We start from the raw sequence: 6000 nt of genomic DNA on the forward strand, positions 1-6000 counted from the left end.
TACACCCTCAAAGGCCAGCCCAACACAGACCAAACGGGTTCACTCCTAGCATGAAGAGTTGGAGCTGCTTGAAGTTAAAGCACCCACAAATCAAGGCTCACCGGCGACCGACTATCAATGAACACTCCCATAACGCGACTATTTGCACCGATAAGCCCATGGAAACTGTCACTGCACTACTCATATCAATCTCAGCATTGAAGTCCAGAAAGCTGGAGACCAATACGGGGCTGGAGCAAGCAACTCTACGAGACAGTCATCCAAAGTTTGTTATAAACGGCAAATTAAGTGCTCACTCCACACAACATAGCACTATCAGTGTACCGAGGCAGGGGCGTAGCCCCCTACCCTTTAAGGAGCCCCGGGCAGCCACAAAGCAAATTAGTATTTGTGATAGTGGACACTCAAGGAGTCACTCATCAAGCTCTCCGGGGGTTGATCCTCATTTTGCGTTACGCCACTGTAATGAAAAAACACAAAAGTGCCATCTGTGTGCCCGAGGCACTGTCAATGTATGCACTGGACAGACGTGCCATCGTGTACTGTGGTATACACCGTCACCACAAGAAGACCAGCAAGTTCTGTTCTTGCTACGGTACTTAATATCCCCTACTAGGGTTGCTTCACAGGGGCTCGGATACTAATCGGCCGCGAGAGGCTAATACAATGTGCACATCTGGCTAAGGAAACAACTATTTTCTTCATGTGAAAAGAGAATTGGGGTTCACACCTTTCCGATGTGCGACTTTAGCTCCAACATGTACGGATAGTGAATGGCCAGAGCAAGGCAGGAACAGGCGCCTAAATCCATATGCATCCCAGAAACAGAACGTAATGCCAGTCAGAATCTACATCTAGACTACTGCTTCAAAGCCATAACATGCAGCTCAGATCAGTATAAAGAGCAGTCGGGGACATAACAGGGAAACCCAAGAAAGCCATACAGCATCCCCACACAGGGCACCAAAGTGTACCTTAAGGGGTGAGTTGTAGAGAACACCCTGTGACTGACACAGAACCAGTCGGGAGAGTATCGGAGGCCTTTGCACCCCGAGTATCCCCATGGTTTGTGGGGAGATGCAAAGCATCGCCACAGATCGGGGCAGTGTCATGGCATTTTATCCCTCAACTAAAGTGGCCTCTGCTCCATGGGGGCGGGGTCAATGAGCAAGCTATGGGGCTGCGGTTCCAGCTTTGTACCAAATAGATTTTCTGTTGCCCCCCCCCCCCCACCCCCCAAAGAAATTTACACTGCTCTCAATAAGGCATTATCATGCTTTTTGTAAAAATATTGTTTACACTAGGTTTTTTCGTTGGTGTAAAATTGCCACTGGAATTTATTCACAGCTATATTAGACAAGGAGTCCCAAAAATAGATTTAAAACCCCTGTATCTACAGCCAGACCTGTCAATAGACCAAAAGATTGATGCTTTAGGGTACCAATGACCAGGCCCACCGTGATGGTGAACCAATTTATTCGAAAGGGTTGACCCAATAATGCAACATATTCTGTATCCCCCCCCACCATTTTGTAATTTTAACTAGGCTTGGGCAAAATTTTAACTAAGGTGAAGTAATTGTGGTAATTCTGTGTTACTCTGACATAAAATTAAATCCATTTGCATAATCATGAGTAATTTGGCTTAAAAATCCTACAGCAATAACAAATTTAGGAAGCAAGAGCAACTGCTGGTTTTCGTGGTCTGTTGGATTTAGCGCTATTTTCTTAGTGCAAAATGCATCCCTGTGCCCATTTTGAATGCAAGGGTGCCTTTTGCGCTAAGAAAATGGCACTAAACGATGGGTTATGCCTGCACTGGAGTGTAACTTTGCTGTAATTTTGCATAATTACGCGAACACCCGTTTAACATCTAAATGCAGCAACCAGTAGTTGAAAGGTGAACACTTAACCTTTGCTAAAAGTAATTACCAGTGACTGGGATAAATTCAAGCACGTCACGCATTAACCTTTTTCGAGGTAAGACACACAAGGTATGGCAGATAAGCCCAAACATGGATCCCGCAGTCAGTGTGGCACTGGAATCAATCTGCATCTCACAGATGAGGACCAATGGATGGATACTGCCTGGGGGTGCTTATGTTCTCTTCTAGAAGTGAACCTAGCCCAACAGCTGAGTCGAGATAGTTTCCATATAAGCAGGACCAAGTCACAGATCTAGCCTATGTCTAATATCTTACTGGGCAAGAAAAAAAAAACAGCGGACTGAAATGTGCCACAAGCAAGACACCAGTTGCTGTTAAAGCATTCCACCCATCACGTTGTTGCTTTATATTATAGGGTATGTACTAGCCTAATAACAATTCAGCCATATTCTTACTCCTGTGGCCAATAGCGATAGACCAGTCCGCGGAACCATCCATGACATGTGTGGGGGTCCCCACCACTGGGGCTCTCAATCATCACCTTAAGGCGATCTTACGTTGTCATAATGCACTACAGAAAGAATCAACTTATGAAGTGTTAAAATGCACACCGGAAACAGGCACTGGACAGGGGATGACGAATGAAAACTCAATCATGTTAGTGTAATGGGGAGCACTGCAACTACACAACTAAATCACACGGTCCACAAAGAAACAAAGATGCCTGATCAGATGCCGTGGGCCCCATTCTAAGCCTAAACACTTACCAGTGAGCTGGTCTGGGGTGAACTCAATCTACAGAGAGCAGAAGAAAGAAAGATGGGGGTGAGGATACAGCAAGCAGGGTGGAAGGCTTGCCAGAATCAAGAGGAAAGACGACGCACCTTTCTAAACGTCACACACCACATGAAAAAAAGGAAATTCTTTATACTTACCAATAATCTGGTCTTCGCCGAAGTCACTCTGTTTGGAGCAAAACACAATGGTGAGTTTACGTAACTCTTGATCTCGATGGCTACCAGCGAGACCCACGACCTAAATAGGCCCTGGCGTCAATATACTATTAAGGAGATTTTTTCACGCCCAAAGCACAACATATCAGTTCAGTCTAGTACAGGGTTAAGCTGGCACCAGTTTACGGGTGCACGTAATTAAGAGGGGGTGGGTGTTCTGCAGCAAATGGAGCAGTGAACCCAAATCTTAAACTGTCCACAGCTCATAGCTACCGCGGGTTCAGGCCAGACTTAATAGCTCTTCATGTTTTAGACAGGAACGCATTATTTGTTACTCAATTGCAAGGCCTCTCCCAAGACTAAAACTTGAAAAGCCTGTCTTACTGAGCCGACTGAGGCTTCTGACGCGATTTAACCCCCAAATGATGATCAACAAGCCCTGCGACTCTGAACGCAGGCCTCCATCTCCCCGTGCAGTTTACACGACTCTGCTACGAAAGCCCTTTTCAAATATTCCCTGCATTAGACACTTCCTGCTCTACATGCCATCATTACCCCAGACCCGGCATCTGTTTTCCTATGTCAGTCGGCCGAGCAAAATGCCAAAAAACATCATGAGAAATCTGTCGCCCCGAATGCTGAAAGTTGTGTAGGTTGTTAAATGATGAAATGCTTTATGCTCAGGGTACGAAGGCGATGGAGTGCACGGTGAAGATGCAGGCGCGTTAATCGAGGTCATGCCCCGCGATTGGTGGAAGAGTGAAAGGGTTACACCGACATCTATACTGGTGAGCCTGGCATCAAACTAATGTCTCTAGCGCAGGGTGTCCAACGAAAGTCCAGGACAGCCGGATACGAACGAGATATTTACATTCAAGAAATGAACGATAGTTACTCAATTGTCGCTCGGGGTCTCCTTGAAAACCTGGCATGGACTCCCCCGCCCCCCAGTGCGATGTAAACCATCCTCTTACACACACGATGGCGGCAACGTTTTCAAATATTCCCTGCATTAGACCCTTCCTGCTCTACATGCCATCATTACCCCAGACCCGGCATCTGTTTTCCTATGTCAGTCGGCCGAGCAAAATGCCAAAAAACATCATGAGAAATCTGTCGCCCCAAATGCTGAAAGTTGTGTAGGTTGTTAAATGATGAAATGCTTTGTGCTCAGGGTACGAAGGCGATGGAGTGCACGGTGAAGATGCAGGCGCATTACTCGAGGTCATGCCCCGCGATTGGTGGAAGAGTGAAAGGGTTACACCGACATCTATACTGGTGAGCCTGGCATCAAACTAATGTCTCTAGCGCAGGGTGTCCAACGAAAGTCCAGGACAGCCGGATACGGACGAGATATTTACATTCAAGAAATGAACGATAGTTACTCAATTGTCGCTCGGGGTCTCCTTGAAAACCTGGCATGGACTCCCCCGCCCCCCAGTGCGATGTAAACCATCCTCTTACACACACGATGGCGGCAACGTTTTCAAATATTCCCTGCATTAGACACTTCCTGCTCTACATGCCATCATTACCCCAGACCCGGCATCTGTTTTCCTATGTCAGTCGGCCGAGCAAAATGCCAAAAAACATCATGAGAAATCTGTCGCCCCAAATGCTGAAAGTTGTGTAGGTTGTTAAATGATGAAATGCTTTGTGCTCAGGGTACGAAGGCGATGGAGTGCACGGTGAAGATGCAGGCGCGTTACTCGAGGTCATGCCCCGCGATTGGTGGAAGAGTGAAAGGGTTACACCGACATCTATACTGGTGAGCCTGGCATCAAACTAATGTCTCTAGCGCAGGGTGTCCAACGAAAGTCCAGGACAGCCGGATACGGACGAGATATTTACATTCAAGAAATGAACGATAGTTACTCAATTGTCGCTCGGGGTCTCCTTGAAAACCTGGCATGGACTCCCCCGCCCCCCAGTGCGATGTAAACCATCCTCTTACACACACGATGGCGGCAACGTTTTCAAATATTCCCTGCATTAGACACTTCCTGCTCTACATGCCATCATTACCCAAGACCCGGCATCTGTTTTCCTATGTCAGTCGGCCGAGCTCCGGTGTACTGCCCTCTGTCTTCCAGGACTCGTGGAGGGGGCGCCGAGTGCCGTCAATGGCAGACCAGATTCGGGGGCGTTTTCGGCTTTTGGCTGACGTCGCGTGACGTCGGCAAAAGCCAAAGAATGTCGGGAACGCCCCCGTGTCTGGTCCGGCATTGACGGACAGGCCCCTCGTCAAATGGCAAGGCTCCATTTACGGAGCCAGCCAATCAATGACGAGGGCCGACCCAAACACACACACACAACTCAAGATGTTTTTTGGCACATGCGCAAAGCGCATGGCCAGTCAAAACCTAAAAAGGAGCATTTTATGCCGCAGTGTCTGGTTAAGGTTACTGTGAAGCAAATGTATTGGGTGTGACTACAGAATACTTTGGCACTGATACAATCCTCGTATGTGTACAAACAGATTTATGATAGGCATTGCAAACATTTTATTTTAGTGAGGATCCAGGCCCTATTGCTGAACTATCGAGGTGGGTTCCTAAGTTATCTAATTGTTATAAAAAAAAATCCTAGTATCTCTCACTGGTGCCTTTGCCATCTAAATGTTAAAAAAGCATCTTGTTCAAACATGAGCAGCTGCAGTATCATAAAGTTCAAAGACCAATATACAAAGCCAACACAGTAAAAAAAATATTTCTTAAATGCACTGGGCTCCACTACTTTGAGCCGAATAATAAATAAGTAAAATTATGGCAGCAAAACATGTTTGGCTGTATACATTAAAACAACATTGTTATTTGGGAAAAGAGAAAATATTTCAAAGATGCGCTGAATATTTTCTCTGTTGTAAATTGTCCTAAAGTAGACTTAAAACTACAGAAGGGTATCCCCATATCCTACTCAATCACCACACGTAGGCCAAATGGGGAGATGTAGACATAGCAAACAAGGACAAACGTTTTTAGAAGGACTTTCAAACAGACTCTCCAGCTGACGAAAATCACGAATTCTCTTTACACCCATCACTTCCAGATGTGGTGGTTGGATATTACACTGTTCTACAGAGGAGGGGGACCGAAATATTTGTTCCCGGTCAGAGAGAAAATTGAGCAATCCCGCTTCCTTCACATGGTATGTCCTTTGTAA

The sequence above is a fragment of the Lissotriton vulgaris genome, chromosome 2_1, assembly GCF_964263255.1.
Source record: "Lissotriton vulgaris chromosome 2_1, aLisVul1.2, whole genome shotgun sequence".
Classification (NCBI taxonomy): Eukaryota; Metazoa; Chordata; class Amphibia; order Caudata; family Salamandridae; genus Lissotriton; species Lissotriton vulgaris.